At 46.5% G+C, this 15,644-nt stretch overlaps 1 protein-coding gene across 2 annotated transcripts in view; it reads right to left on the bottom strand.

Annotated features, from left to right (window-relative positions):
• The window catches only part of LOC119374548 (ubiquitin-conjugating enzyme E2Q-like protein 1), a 71,096-nt gene extending 62,027 nt beyond the window's left edge, over positions 1 to 9,069 (bottom strand). Inside the window, exon 1 of one of the 2 annotated variants that reach the window (XM_049420267.1) lies at positions 8,815 to 9,069. The gene's annotated coding sequence lies outside the window, so the exon portion shown is untranslated. Of the gene's footprint in view, positions 1 to 8,685 lie in introns of both variants that reach the window. The other variant, XM_049420268.1, reaches the window with a different exon arrangement.
• Between the last annotated feature and the right edge of the window lie 6,575 nt (positions 9,070 to 15,644).

Here is a 15,644-nt window from a genome sequence, read left to right as displayed (position 1 = left end):
TCACGACGATGACCTCTATCTACCGTTACCTGGCATGGCTGCTAAGAGGCTGTAACGTGCTGCTACCCAGCTCGAGGCCGCGGATTCGTTCCCGCCTGATACGACCGTATTCTGACAAGGGCACATGGAAAAAACAATTGTGCGCTTGGATATAAACGCACTCTAAGGAACCGTAGGTGGTAAAGATTTCACTTAATTTATTACATTCACCCAGTGGACGTTACAGTGAGCCCAGTGAGTGTTGTAGCTGAACAATCATACATAAAATGATTCACAGGAAGACAAAAAGAGCAAGGTTCCCCGGAGTTCCCTATTATACGGTGTGCCGCGTAATCGGATCGTGATTTTCGCAAGAAAAGCCAATTAATTAACTACATTACTGCGTATAATGTTCATAGATAGATAGATAGATAGATAGATAGATAGATAGATAGATAGATAGATAGATAGATAGATAGATAGATAGATAGATAGATAGATAGATAGATAGATAGATAGATAGATAGATAGATAGATAGATAGATAGATAGATAGATAGATAGATAGATAGATAGGACTTGAGTTGCGCCGATACTGACCGGGGGCGCCAGTAAAAGGTTACCTCAATTAACCTTTTATTAGCGCCCATCAAAGTGGAAGTGAACAGCTCATCAACCCGGGCTGTCCACTTCCATTTTTTCCCCTCATAATGTCAACTAGAGTATCGCCTAGCCCCGTCTTCTGGTCTCTTAGTATTTTCATTCCATCGCTTTTTGCGCAGCCGTCGACATCTCGCGTTTTAGTGTAGAAGCTTAGGCATGTTGGTGAAATATTGGCAGGAACACAGCGCAATAGAAGACGGGGACAAGGAAGCGCTGTGCGTGCCACAGCGCTGCGTGGGCGTCGCCCTTCCTGGTCCCCGTCTTCTACAGCGCTGGATTCCTTCCGAACTCGCCTTTCGTAAACTTCCAAGATTTCGCCCCAATTTCTACAGCACCGGTATAATGCCACTTGCACATAGTGTTTACACTAGAGCTGTGCACGGGCCGTATTTCCGAGCCCGAGCCCGGCCCGGGCCCGCTGACTTTGTCGAAGGCCCGCCCGAGCCCGACGGCAAAGGGCTGCGAGCCCGCCCGGCCCGGCCCGACGTTCGAAAACACAATCCCGGGCCCGGCCCGGCCCGGCGTTTTGAAGGTTCACGGCGAAAACAAAAGATCCTTTTCCGGTAATTTGGCATTTTATTGAGCATATCGAATACGACACACGACGAACAGTCTCTATTACACAGATTACAAACTGTCGTGCAAAACAGCAAGCAGTCCCACGATTGCGGCTTCAACGAAGTGCGGCGCTTTTGCTACGTAGCCCGCCGAACTGAAGTTGCGTTCGCTGCTTGCACTCGTCGCCGAAATTGCTAATATCTTTTTGCCTGCCTGACAAGCTTGGAACATCTCTGTTGCTTGTTTTTCCAGAAGACTAAAACTTCAGATGGACAGGCGGACGATTCCATAGAGAGATAATTGGAGAGCCCCCCTTTTATTTAAAGTATAGCGAATGGAAAGGAAAAGCGGTAAAGGGCGGTCGCGGAAAAGGCGCTGTATGCGTGCTGGAAAACAATTCCCGCTCATTTTTTATATTTCGGGCTTGAGTCGGGCTTTGCGCCGGGCCCGAGCCCGGCCCGATAAAACTCCAAGTAGCCCGAGCCCGGCCCGGGCCCGAGGTGGAAATGCGTCGGCCCGCCCGAGCCCGGCCCGCGGGCCGGGTCGGGCTCGGGTTTTCGGGCTACCCGGAGCCCGTGCACACCTCTAGTTTACACATCCGGTTTTCTACTGAGTGCCGCATCTTGTGACCTTTTCCCCTCTCTTTCTTTTTCGTATTTTACGCTTCGTTTGCTAAGAGACAAGGCGTACCCGATGCGGCTCTGAAAGCACCAGCCTCTCCTATTCAGCATTTCAATAATAAAAAGTCACAGTTTCGCCTCAAGGGCGAAGCAATGAATGCGATAGCAAGATATTGGAATGTCACAGGAAGAACGGCAAGCAGCTAGAAACTTGCTGCGCGCTGCTCAAGCACAAATGACGCAGGAAAAGAAAACACACAAGGAGAGTGCGAAATAACAAATGTCACAGCTCGACACTTTCAGCCCGCTGCTCAAACACAAAGAAGGACGCACGAAAAGAACGCACAGGAATACACAGGACGAGCGCGAACTGTCACAGTTGTTATTTCCACTAGCCCGTACTTTGGTTCTTCTAGCTAGCAGCTCACTCCTTTCGCAAGCGCGGCGGCCACTGTAGCGAGCAAAGTGACCTCCGTGCTGTCTATAGCTTCAACGCAAACCTAAAGCACAAGACGTACAAAATTCCCCCTCGAGAGATAAGCGCGCAAGCACGGAAGACCACGCCCTGTATGTCAAAGTATAAGTCAGAGGCGCACATCCCAACTCCGGCAAAAGAGTTTTAGAATTGGGGACCCAAGAAATTTGCGAGCCGCCAGGGCGCATGCGCAGAACGCAAGCCACTCTCGGACTCTTGCGCTCGCGTTGTCCCGTGACCCTGCGGCGCCTTCCTTTGGGCGGCAAACAAAACCGCAGAGCGCGCGACCACAAGAGAACAAAATAAAGACGGCGCTTGGCAGTGGCACGTGAAGCCACGGCTCGCGTTCCCTGCGGGCGTCGATTCCGGTCATTAAAAAAAAAAAAATCGGCAGATCCCACGCGTTGCGGGAATCAGTTTCATGCGAAGCACTCAGCGAGTAATTCTATGCTCTATTTTATGGCTTTGAGCCAAGCGTTACGAGGTGGATCGACGTGTTTTTGTTAAGTGTAGTAGCTGTGTGCACATTGTGGGCTTACCAGGCACGTCGACAACACTGGCGTTTGAAGAGTAACTTATAGTGCGACGTAACGTCAGCCCTCACGTTAGAATACATACGCCAGTATTATCGAAACTAAGGGCACTTTATGGTGCAGTCATGTGAATATCATACGTAACTTTCGTTAATGTATTCCTCCGGGGTCGAGCAGTGCTTCAATATAGCTTACTGAATCATAGGAATACACATGTAATGTTTATTAGACTGCTATAAAAGCGGACCCAACACTGGAACCACAGACATTAATTTGATATGACGCCTGTATCATAGGAGTACATATGTAGTGTTTATTGCTTTCTTGTAAAATTAGATAGCCAGCACCACAACCACATTTGACGCTGCACCGACATTACGCCTACATAGGCTGTTTTTCCAAACCAGTTTATAGACCTGGCGTGGCTCTGTAGTAGAATACCTGACTGCCACGCAGAATGCTTGGGTTCGATTCCTGCTGAGATCCTAATTTTTATTCTTTCCATTCGGTCGGGTCAACGCTGCCGATGTCGGTTTCTCCTAACGCTCTCGCATTTAAATACCATTGTCTGTTCTCGCCGTCCCCGGGTAGTATAAACTGTTAATCACCTGTGACGCATACCCGTACAACGCGGCCCGTGGTAACCGGGTATGTGCCACACGTGTCTGGAGGAAAGGGTTTGACGACGTACGCGACAGGATTTTCACGTTATTCATGTCATGACCCGACAGCCATATTCGTCAAATTCTCTTACCCTCCCAAGCCAGTTTTGGTCTGCACCAAGTTAAGGAGGCGATCATGGGAGCACCCAGACGTAGGCGGATAGATAGATAGATAGATAGATAGATAGATAGATAGATAGATAGATAGAAACGCTCAAAGTGCCATAGGTTCGCTAAGAAATGCTTCGCATTCAATAAAACTTCATTTGGGTCTAGTTGGTACATATTCCTGAGGCTAAAATTACAGCGCAAACGCACCTCTTTGTCCTTCTTACTTCTTCTTTGTACACTTTTTTGTCCCTGCACCCATCTGAATATTATTTCATGTCTTCGCATATTTAATACACTATCATCCTTGTTACACGTTTTGGTTTAGAGCTATTGTTGTGTGCGCATGTGCTGTAAGATTGCCTTGGGCTTATATATGCATAATAAAATAAAAATAATAACGCTGCAGTTGTTAGTCAGCGCTTGTGTCGTACGTTTCTTCACTTCTTCGTGGGTGTCTTGTGCGTTTGCGCTGTAATTTTAGCCTCAGGATTCTCACGGTGTAAGATATATACTGTGATTCTGGATCAGCCGTCTCGTTTCTCCCCTCCAGAGGCACAAGCCTACAAGAGCCAAAGCCTTCCCACTAGCTCGCGCCACCACGAGCCACGGGACGCTCTTCTTTTTCCCTAGCCGACTGGCCACGAGTGGCGTAGCACTACAACCCCAAAATGGAAAACTAGCGTGGGTCGCCAGCGATACGACGCAAACGCAGCGCGGGCAACGATGCAGCATGGCCCGCGTCTCGCATAATTTTAATTTCGCCACGTGCGGCGTCCCATGCGTTTCAACCAACGCCGCGTGCGTTTGTATTCTGCTGTTAGTATCCTGAAGAACAAATGACGCATGGCATAATTGTCTAAGGCAGCGCGCTGCCGAGCGAGGGGTCGCAGGTTCGAATCCTCGATCACGCGCTTCGGAAACTTTTCTTCTGAATTTTTATTTGTAGCTTTTATGTATATTGCCACGTGCATATTGCCACATGTATACATACATATACATATACGGGACATGACGGCGACGGCAGAAATCTGCCGAGAGTGTCCATATAATTGCTATCGCAATAAAAAAGACTGCCGAATATATCCAAGAGGGAAGAATATTCACATATGCTTCCTGTATTCCTTGATACGGCAGCCGCATTTCGATGGGGCCGAAATTCAGGAACATCCGTGTGCTTAGATTTAGGTGCACGTATAAAAAACCCCAGGTGGTGAAAATTAACCCGGAGCCCCACATTACGGCGTGCCTCATAATCATATCTTGGTCTTGGCTCGTAAAAGCACAGAAATTAAATAATTGCTCCTTGATTGTTTAATACCTCCAGCGACTGTTGGGATCGATATTGAATCTTTCTATTTACTAATCGTGAAACTCATCCTTCAAATTTTTCCATTCAAGTCCTTCATCTCTGGTTTATTGATCTGCAGCAGGGGCGTAGCCAAGGGGGGGGGGGGTTCAAACCCCCCTCGAAATTGTTCAATTTTGCTTGCGTATATATACACGCACACATACAAACGCACGCACGAACATACATAAAATAAAGTATGGTTTAACCCCCCCTCCCACCCGAAAAAAATTTCTGGCTACGACCCTGATCTGCAGCATTGAGGAACAGGGCAATGCCATCTGCAAATATGCGGCTCACATATAACTGCTTTGCAAAGCGCTGTTTCCTTTCTTTTTTTATTAATATTCCTGAGCCGGTGGAAGCGACAGCTTGATGCAAATAGAGTTTTTCCCGGCCAAACCGACAAAGAAAAAAGTTAGGCGACCACTCATCCCGACACGGGGGCAGTAACGGAGGGCGTTCTGCCGTGCCGACGCGTTCTCCACGGGGCTCCCGCTCTGCCGGAGCTCGTGCACATGACATCGAGGGCCTCTGCAGAAGCGACAGCGACAGGATTGGGGAAAATCTAGATATCTGGGGAACACAGCCTTGTGCGTGGGTCTAGAGGGCTCCCTCTTGCCCGAAATGTTAGTGCCCTTTATTCTGCTAAACTCACCCTTTCTCCTCAATTAGAGATGTACAGCCTACTCGCAATGAACGCGCGACAAGAGCACGGTCATTAGATGTTTTTAGGCACGAATCCATGATTTCCCATGATTGATCATACATACACGTGGCACGTACACAAATTATTTACAGCAATTCTCGATAGACGCTAACATAGGCGACTGTCTGGCGTGGATCACGCTAAGGTGTCAACGAAATTCAATTTTCTAAGTATTGCTAAGAAATTAACGTCTCACTCTTAGGTCGCTCTATCATCAATATTTCACCTATAGACGCAGAGTGGCGCTCATTAGCGCTACATTAAACGATTTAATCTAGCGCTTCTGATACAATCGGTCATTCGATCCTCGTAGCCGGTATACTTACCACTGACCGCGCTCATTGTCTTGTGTCTCCGAATATTTACACACGCGCAAGCAATACAGGTCATTCATACGGAGCGACATAGCGCCATAAAATGACAGCGTGAGAAACTGCACGAAGCAGCTGCTTATCGTCGGCCTCCTCCACGCAAACTGCCTCGACTCTGGCTGCAGATTAAATTATTCTTTCCCGGAAGAACACATTCCACGTTTGCACAAAAGTTTTAACACTTGCTAATTACGGCAACCTTTCGACACACAATCGTCTCAGCAATTGTTTCGCAACGACGTTCTTCAGCATCGTAAGAATTGACGGCGCCAAGACGGAGACGAACTTGCTCACGACAACACGGTAGTTAGACGTAACTGTTTCGTGGCCTTCTATAGCGCCGTCACTTGCTTGACCACCTAGTTCAAGTTATAACTCGACCTTGTACAGTGAATGATTTGCGTCAACTAGATTCGCGTATACTGATTTGCGTCAAATGGAAACTTTTTACTACCTGCTATCCGAACTAATCATGGACGACACATGCACTGCTTTTGTTTTTGCTTTATCGTTATGGAATTCACTATCATCCCACATCAAACAATGTTCTTCGATTGATTTATTTAAAAAACAATCGTATTCTTATTTGCTAAAATACTAGGTGTATATTTCTTTCTTTCAATAATATTGTTTGTTATACCATTTTTCTTTACTTGTTTCTGATTTTTTGTTGTTCTATCACAACGCAAGTTTTCTTGTAATATTGCTGTTACTGGTAATTAGGTAATTTAGATTTTGTAATCTTGGACAGGAAGTCCCCCTACATTGTGCTTTCGGACCTCCTTCTGTATATTTATTCTGTGTGATGTTCTGTACTAACATTTAAAATAAACTTGGAACTTGAATGCGGGCTTCAGCTGTTGAGCGTAGCGAACTAAATGCGCAGCACTAAAATGGCGGGAGCTTAATAAGTTTCAATTGCAAGCTCACGCCATTCTGGGCTTTGCGTTCAAATGTTTCTTCATTGTGAAGTCTGCGTCTTATTGTAGTACTTTTATACATAATTATTCCAGCAAGTGGTCATGGCTTTTATGCATACTTTACTGTCACGAGAACCATGCACAAACATCTCGAAACTGGAAATGGCAGCCGCCGAGGTGGCCATTCTGCGAAGTTTTAAGCACGAGGTCCCGGGATATAATCCCGGCCCCGGCGGCTTCGTTCCCATGGCGCTGGAATGCAAAACGCCCATGCATGTACCGAGCGTTGGGTGCACGTAATAGAGCCCGAGATGGTCAAAGTTAATCCGGAGTCCTTAATTACATGGCATGTCTCATAACAATGTTCAGGTTTGGGAACGTAAAACTCCAATATTTAATTTATTACTGGTGTTTTTCGACACGGCTAGCAGTAACGGTCGATTGCTTTGTTCGGGACATTAGCATAGCCTTCCAACAGCCGGGTTTGTATGTGCGCATACATTCCGATATGTCGGTCTTGCTTATCATCCACACATGATTTGCCTTATCGCGTGGTCTTACATATCCTCAGCTTCTACTGGTAACAGTCGGCACTATCTGTGCGCAAGTCCTACTTCGATAAGTTGTTCTGGCTCATCTGCGCGTGTTTTCCATTGCTTTCGACGCAGCAGCTGTTCGCTGCCATGTTTTTTACAATCATTTGTGAGATCTTTTTAGTGGCTGTCCAAAGTTTTGAAGTCGCTGCGGGATCACGCAGCAACTCCATAACTGTTGTTCCATAACTCTAAATGTTCTGGGAGCCGTAATTAATTGTCGCTCCACTGTGCTCTGCCTCGGCACTGCAACAGGGTACGATGATAGATTTTGCCACTCACGGAGCAGCTTCGTTACTTTTACCAAAGGCTACGTGCTAAGATATACTCGAGCATGTCTTCAAAAAGAACTACATACGCTAGAACTATGCGCTAGATCAGATGCCAGAACATCGTGATGTGGCACATATTAGTAAAAGCTGCCGACCGGCTAATAGCTAACACTGAAGAACGATAAGCTTTGTGAATTCTGCCTAAAGAGACTATAGTTCACATTAAATACCGACGCTAGAAGGGTTCCTTCGAGAGTAATATCGTTGTACTTTATTCAGCGGTTAATGTAACGTATACTTTCACATGATAACGGGCGACATTGTGACAGAGAGTAAAGGGATGCCTTTCGCTTCGCTTTACTTAGTGTGGAATAGGAAGACCGGCTCTTGACCGCCAAGGATATATTTAGTCAAATTGTTTTATGCTTACAAATAGAAAGATGGTCATAATGAAAGCAGCGCTAGGCACTCTCTACGTGTGTCTCTTATGACGGAAATACAGACTCCGCAGTATTTCTGTCATGTGTTGTGCAAGCATATCAGAAAGTAGAATAATAATATCTGTGGTTTTACGTGCCCAAACTACCATATGATTATGAGGCACGCTGTAGTGGAGGGCTCCGGAAATTTCGACCATCTGGTGTTTTTTAACGTGCACTGACATCGCACAGTGCACGGGCCTCTAGCATTGCGCATCCACCGCCGCGGTCGGGATCGAACCCACGACCCTCGGGTTAGCAGCCGAGCACCGTAACCGCTGCACCACTGCGGCGGACTATCAGAAAGTAGAAATAAACACGTAAGTAGAAAGAGGAAGGAGGTATCCCTTGAAAGGAAAGCATGCACTCTGCAGTGCTACACTGCCGGGCGCTCACTGTGTCCCCCGCTCTCCTCCAGTGAGGACCATTAACTTCGCAGCGCCGGAGCCCGGCGAGAAAGCGCGGTTGTGACTCGGCGGCAGCGAAGACCACCGCAAGATTTAGGCAACGAGCGTGGTGGCTGACCGTGTTTGCGCAGCTGTCTCCGAGGTGGCTGCTGTGATGGGCCGCCCGCACGGACGCCGGCCCCGGGGAAGAGCTGCTGTAGGCGGCAGGCCGGACTCGGCAGCGGAACCCCGCGCTCTTCGCGCTGCGGCCGTCTCCTACTCGGCGCTTCGGCCCCTTGACTGCGCCGTCCGCAGCGCGGCGCTGTGCCTTTTTTCCCCTCGACGTCCGTCGCCGCTCCGCGCGTTCACGTGACACACCAGTGCAGTGGCAGGAGAGCGACAACCGCAGCAGTCGACGTCCGGCCGACTTCCAAGATGGCGCTCGAAAAACCCGCCCATCAGAGACCCCCGGCGAGGCCACGACGGCCAATGGGAGACGTCGAGCAGCATCACGTGGTTTCGCCGTAAATTGCCCCGCACTTGACCGCGGCTCGAGCTCTCCTCGCTTCTCGGCGCTGTTTGCCGGTTCGAAGGAACGGAACCCCCTCCCTCCGACCCCCGCCCCGGCGTACGCTGGGGGTCCGCACGCTGCGTGCGGACCAACACGGGAACCGAGAAACAACCTCGCGGTCGATAAGTGTCGCCAGAGAGAGCACCCGCGCGCCCCGTGTTTGTTTGCAAAGATCAAGGAACTGAGTGATCATTTGGAGGGCCTCCGCCGCTCGGACTCCCCATGCTCTCTCGCTGCTATCTCGAGGGCCTAGTCGTCGCACTCACGTCGTGGTTGTACCAATACTTAACCTTTTTGGTGCTACGGACAAGGGAGGAGTATCAACACAACCCTTTCACTTGGTCTGTCAGTACATCAAACATTGAAAACGTTTCGATGGCTATAGCCAATACTGAGTACTATGCGAACACACATGGGGTCTTTGGGCTTGTATCAACGCCGTCTATTATTCATGTTATTTCATGTTCATGTTTACGTTCATGTTACTTCCGAACTTCTTCGGGCGTACAGTACTATGTGCCATCAACTTTGAAGTTCTTTAAAAACTGTTGAGGGGCAAACAAACACAGAGTTCCGAAACCTGATTTGCAGTTGTGCGTGATCTTGTCTGTAGTATGGCTTTTGTTGCGTCCACTTTATGCTAGGGCCATTTCTACGTTAGTCGCACATTTTCTGCAAAAGGTATACTGGCTGGTGAGGGTATGCCGGCGACACTCTAAGAAAAAAAAAGAGTACGTGTTACTCTTTTTGGGGAGTCCTGACTTGCCGCGTATATGACTTTCTTTAAATATCTTCGGGTCCCACGACTCTACGACGAGAGTATAATGATTAGAGACCGGATTTTAGGCAAATTCCTGTTTTGTTCCTTGCGTTCCTATCGCCCCACTTTGATATATGAGCATAAATTAGAGGTTAAGAAGGGCTTTTGTGGTGTTTTTATAGTGCCTATAAATGCCTTGTTTTTATGTTTGTGCCTAAATTCGTACATAAGTGCAATGCCTATTTTCAGAATCGGCGCTTACATGAACACTATTTAACCTCAAATTTCGCTTTCGAGTGCAGTTTAAGACCGTTATTCATGTTACCGGGCAACAATGGCTGTTCAGAACTCTATGGGCTTCAGTCTAGTCCCCTAGTTCAACCTAAGGCCTATTTTTGAAAGTTAGCGACAATTACACGCGCGCCTTCTCGAGGGATCCAAGAAGCAGCGCTAGCAGACAACGCGCCGCTTGCTCCCATGCATCTTGCAGACGCCTTAAACCAAAGTGAGTGCGCGTTTGAACCACTTACTCATTAAGATCTGGGGCCTAAGATGCTCAGAAAATATCAAACTAGAGGGACAATAATAAGAGGGACTTGATCGAGCCCGGAGCACGTTAAACGTTGAAACAGAACGCGTGCGTTTCCGAATCAGTTTTCCACAGCAGCTGTCATTTATTTTTTGTTCTTTGCACGTTTTCAAATCCAGCTTAACTTGAAGTAGAGGCGATATTTCGGTGAGCTAATAGAGCTAATAGTCCGAAAAAAATCGACATGTGAGCTTACTCCTACTTTCGGAAACATCAATGGGTATCTAGCGCTCTTATAGTGAGCAGTGCAAAATATGCGCTATTAATTGTTTCAATGCGTCTGTCAGCGTTCGGAAGTATTCCTACGGTTACACGGTATTTTTGACTAATGTTATTGTGTTTTTAAAGTATTCTAATAGGTTTACTTAGCAGAAAGAGTTACACTGCATGTGTGGAATATCAGCAACCAAAGTAGATTTCAAGATCTAGGAAATATAGCATGCCTACTAGTGTCTCGCCCATTTTAATGTTTATCTGTTTTTAAAGAAATGCGTTTGTTCAAAGCCTCAACCCTTTACTATCCCCGCCGCCTCTATATCCCGCAGGTATAAAGGTATGTTGCAATGTTACCTAATGCCATTTCAAATAAACTTGGGGTATCTATACGCCTACAGGTCCTAAAACCAGACTATGACCAGAAAAGCTGAGTTAGGTGTCTTTTTATAGAGATGCAAAAGAATAAAAGAGCACTTATTTAAAAATGGGTTTTATTGCAGTAATTCACAGCAATCTTTTTCTTTGGAAGCTGCTCAGCGCAAAAATTTGACACAGTACTAATTGAAAAGACGAGGACCAGCGCAGACTTCCAACTGATTTCTATTACAAGGACGCACAAATATATAGGCTACAGACAAAGATAAGATCACATGCTTATCCAAGAATTCAGAAACCGAACAAACTAAAAGGCAAGAAGGAACCCGCCAAAAACCAAGAGATCACCCTGGAACACCACGTGCCGAAGAATTCAAGTACGTCAATTCTTTTTCCGATAAGAATATGGACGGTCTACTGATGTAACTTCCTTGAGCTATTGTTGTGGCCTCAATTATGATTTTAGTGCCTTCGTTAGGCTGGGACGCGAGAACTCTTGCTTTTTCAATCAATCGCTGGCATCCACATTCAGAAAAATGAGAGGCCAACGTCTCTTCCCACATTTCTTACTTTCTGGCAATGTTCCTGTAGTCTTACATTAAGGCACCTGCCTGGCTGACCAACGTACCTTAGTCCACAAAAGAAAGGTATACTGTAAACAATTCCCTTGCACATTCAACAAACTTTTTACGGTGCTTAATTTTTTTTTGCAATGGCTCGCGGTACTTCCTACAGGACTAGTTCGGACACAACAGAGACAGTTTAAGCGGCGCAGAAAAAAACCACCGACTCACCAGCTCTTTGGCCTATCTTTTTGAGTTTATGTGAAATGCCGTGTAGATACGGTATCACTGCAACCCTCTTGGGATTAGTTTCCTGTGAAGAGCAGTTTAACAATGGAATACTATCTAGCCCAATCCCACTCTTTATTTCTTTGGAACGTTTGTTTGAGCACTGATCCTTCCTCATTCGCTTGCAGGGTGGCTTCCGTTTCTTTTGCTTTGGCCGATGAGCAAAGATGCTCGGTGCGGCATATGGTTTCAGTTTTTTTCCACCCGGTGTCTTCTCAAGCGTCAGCTGCATAGGCACTTCCAGTTTGCAACAACAATGCGAGAGGCGAGTGAAGTACTCCCTGCTTACTAAAATGGTCCAACTCCACGCTTGAAAACACAGACATCCGCGTACCTAACACTGGCACAGCGCTGCCGCCGCTGGACCCTTAAAGCGGGGCGGGAAGGTGGAACGGTCACGTGCCGCCAACCGGCCTATCTGGTTGGATCAAAACCTTTCGATACTTCTGAAAGATAGATGGGCTTTAGTTCAACCAACTTCCGGAAAATATCGGTGAAATAGGACGCGCCGGCCACCATACGCCGCCGCGCTGACATGACGCGAGAGGTTGGCGAATGCGAAACCGTGGAGAGCCGTCAGGGGAAAGGAGAGTGAAGATCAAAAGAAAAAAAAAGTTACGTGCAAGCGGCTTTCGTTTTGTTTGTAATTTACTTCTTAAGGTGCACATCGAAATGGGCGAAATTGATCCCACGCGATTAGAACCGGCCAAAACGAGGCATCCCTCCCTTATAGTCTTTTAGCGGTCTGGCTACTTACTCATGTGCTGCCCTTCTCAGCCATGCGGAAAAGAAAGAGACCGAGGAGTGTGTTTACTCGACATTGTACACTAGACTCACCAATGCTAGAGAATAAAAGGAGAGTCTGTTTTCTGCGAACCGTGCGGGACTAGGGACAATTGCACGTCTATGTTCAACTGTTGGACCCTTTTTGGCAACATGCAATATCATTTTTTTTTTTGCTTTCCTGTGGTAGATACAGGTCGCGCACGTCTCTTTCTTTTTTGAAATTCTTTGCATTTATGCAAAAATTTATTGTGCCTACATTTATGACGTTGGAGCCTAAAACGCCTGGCGTTTAAATGTGCTTTTTTACTGCCTAAAAATCCGGCCTCTAATAATGACCTCCAAAGAGAGTCCAGGTGTCTCTTTAAAAAGTCATATACATGGCAAGTAAGGGCTCACAAAAAAAAATCAAAGCACTCTTTCTTTTCTTTTTTCTTAAAGCGCAAACAATCTGCTTTTCAGTGAAGAACATTCTGTCAGACCCACAGGATGATGCGCCATGATATATTGATTTTTTTTTCTTGCAACTATTCGTATAAACGTTTATGAGCACGCCTATTGTAAACTACTAAATATTCATGTCAATCCTCCAGAAACCCACTTAATTTCATTAAAACAAGTTATATAATAAGACCAGGTCTACTAAATAAGAACAGCCGCATTTGCATCACTATGAATGTCGACGCCTTGAATAGCGCATCTGTCGCAAACTCTCATAGCTGGTTGGTATGTGGGGTTTAACGTCCCCAAGAGACTTTGGCTATGAGAGACGCCGTTGTGGATGGCACCGGATAATTTCGACCACCTGGGGTTTTTTGTTAACGCGCGTTGAAGTGGCACAGTACACGGAGTCGCAAAATGGGCTTGTTGGCTGTCATCATGTCTTTGCTTGACAGATCGCACGAAATTGCGACCGCCGAGGCCGTGATCGAACCCGCGACTTTCGGGACAGCAGCAGCCAAACACCGTAACCACTGGGACACCGCGGCGACCCGCGTTGATGCAAGAGCTCTTTGAATACGTAATGAAATTATCAGAATCATTCTGATAAGTTTGCGAAATATAATGCGTCGAATGAGTTGTATGAGCAAATACTTCAGCAAAATGTCTAAAATAAGAAAGGTGGTATATAGAAGCAGAGTGGACGCAATTAAGAACTGCATGGATCCGCCACCAACCGGTCTTGAAAGACGAGGTTTTCTTTTAAAGAAAGAAAAAAGAAAAATAGTACGAAAATTAAGCACGAAGCAAAAAAAAAAAATCTCCCGGAGGAGGCAGAATCAGTCGTGTCCATATAAGCAATTTCCTTTCAGCAAGTCATATATGTATAGCAGAGAGACTCACGCAATGATCGTTGTAGCTTTGACAAGATACGCTAACAATATTACGGCATCACCGATCGCGAAGCCAATGACATCTATTTGTTAAAGAAAATGCCGATCAGCTCGTGAACTAACAATAAAAAGAAGAAAAAAACGCAAAACTAAACTCATTTGTTATCTCTTCTTCAAGCGAAACGAATGCAACCTTACTCGCACGATTTTACTTTGAGACTAACCCTTTGAGGCGCTTTGTACACAATTGTGTACACAACTTGTTTCGGTCAGTTGCGTCGACTAGGGGCTAAGAAGGAGTAAGATACATTGAGCTTTGGATGAATTGAACCCCCTACACAATAAATGCGTCTCCATTTAACTTTGAATTGTACTGTTGCGCATGATCGCTTTGCTGAACGTGCACTGCCATGTTCGACGAGTCGTTAGACGTGCCGCTATCCGCGAACCCCATCAAAAGTATACTTCCTCTTTGTTCGAAACGATTATAATCGCAAAACAAATTGCACAGCATTTCTAGCATATTGATTTCATTTATGCAAGAACAGAACCTTAATGACTTCAGTGTAACTGTATATTCAATTACAATTTAAGTAAGATTAATTACTATGAAACATAAATCAATGTATTATGATATTATTTTTGTTGCAATGGAATAATGAATGCCTTGAAATAATGTTGTGTAATTCTCACCTATTTATAGACAGTTCTTCATATGGGCGCCGCCTCAAAGGGCTAAAGACAAGCTCTTCCTTTTTGCGGTCGCGCCTTTTGGTCACTGCAGCTTTGGGAGTGCTCTGAAAATGGAATCCAACTTCGGCGCTTAGACAGCTGCCATATGCTATGGCACTTCGGGGCGCCCTGTGATGCTACCAAAGTTCGAAGACATGCCCACTCGCTACTCGGTCATTCTGCCCTTCAATGGCTGCAGCTTCCCTTCGAGCTTGCCCCGCCACGGTGGTCTAGTGGTTATGGCGCTCGACTGCTGACCCGAAGGTCGCGTGATCGAATCCTGGCCGCGGCGGCTGCGTTTTCGATGGAGGCGAAAATGTTTGAGGCCCGTGTACTTACATTTAGGTGCACGTTAAAGAACCCCAGGTGGTCTAAATTTTTATATTCCTTCGAGCTTTGCGAAGTTTTCTGACCGTTACTGCTGCTGCTGACTTTGCTTGATAGATCGCACACACGGTTGCACTCACGGAAGAGCCGCGTTCCGTCCGTACTCTCTGCGATAGAGCCAACCGATAAAGCAAAAAATACCAAAATATCCTTACTATACAGCAAATATACACTTTCAAGCGCATAAGGGGAGCGACGCAGGCGTTGGTCGCGCGATTTACGCCCGTGAAGTGCTCCCTTCGCGGCGATTTGTGATATCGATAAGCAGACTGACCCGTGCGTTTTTAAATGACACTATAACAGGCTAAATGAGCTGTTAGTTCATACACGGTATACGTTAGAAACCACTGCACTCGCGGCGTGCAAGTGGG

Source organism: Rhipicephalus sanguineus, chromosome 1, assembly GCF_013339695.2.
Source record: "Rhipicephalus sanguineus isolate Rsan-2018 chromosome 1, BIME_Rsan_1.4, whole genome shotgun sequence".
In the NCBI taxonomy this organism is placed as follows: Eukaryota; Metazoa; Arthropoda; class Arachnida; order Ixodida; family Ixodidae; genus Rhipicephalus; species Rhipicephalus sanguineus.
The sequence above is the reverse complement of the archived record's forward strand: the minus strand, read 5'-3'. Positions and strand labels throughout refer to the sequence as shown.